Here is a 931-nt window from a genome sequence, read left to right on the forward strand (position 1 = left end):
CATTGTTTTTAGTATGTTTTTAGTAGGATCTAGTTACTTTTAGGGATGTTTTTATTAGTTTTTATGTTAAATTCACATTTCTGGACTTTACTATGAGTTTGTGTGTTTTTCTATGATTTCAGGTATTTTCTGGCTGAAATTGAGGGACTTGAGCAGAAATCAGATTCAGAGGCTGAAGAAGGACTGCTGATGCTGTTGGATTCTGACCTCCCTGCACTCAAAGTGGATTTTCTGGAGCTACAGAACTCGAAATGGCGCGCTTCCAATTGCGTTAGAAAGTAGACATCCAGGGCTTTCCAGCAATATAACATAGTCCATACTTTGGCCAAGAATAGATGACGTAAACTGGCGTTCAACGCCAGCTTTCTGCCCAAATCTGGCGTCCAGCGCCAGAAAAGGAGCCAAAACCAGAGTTGAACGCCCAAACTGGCACAAAAGCTGGCGTTCAACTCCAGAAAGGACCTCTACACGTGCAACACTCAAGCCCAGCCCAAGCACACACCAAGTGGGCCCCGGAAGTGGATTTATGCATCAATTACTTACTTCTGTAAACCCTAGAAGCTAGTTTATTATAAATAGGACCTTTTACTATTGTATTAGACAATCTTGGAACGCATTGTTCTTAGACCATGGGGGCTGGCCACACGGCCATGTCTGGACCATCACTTATGTATTTTCAACGGTAGAGTTTCTACATTCCATAGATTAAGGTGTGGAGCTCTGCTGTTCCTCAAAGATTAATGCAAGTACTACTGTTTTCTATTCAATTCATCTTATTTCGCTTCTAAGATATCCATTCGCACCCAAGAACGTGATGAAGGTGATGATTATGTGTGACGCTCATCACCATTCTCCCCTATGAACACGTGCCTGACAAACACTTCCGTTCTACATGAATTAAGCTAGAATGAATATCTCTTAGATCTCTTAA

This window comes from Arachis ipaensis, chromosome B05 (assembly GCF_000816755.2).
Source record: "Arachis ipaensis cultivar K30076 chromosome B05, Araip1.1, whole genome shotgun sequence".
Classification (NCBI taxonomy): Eukaryota; Viridiplantae; Streptophyta; class Magnoliopsida; order Fabales; family Fabaceae; genus Arachis; species Arachis ipaensis.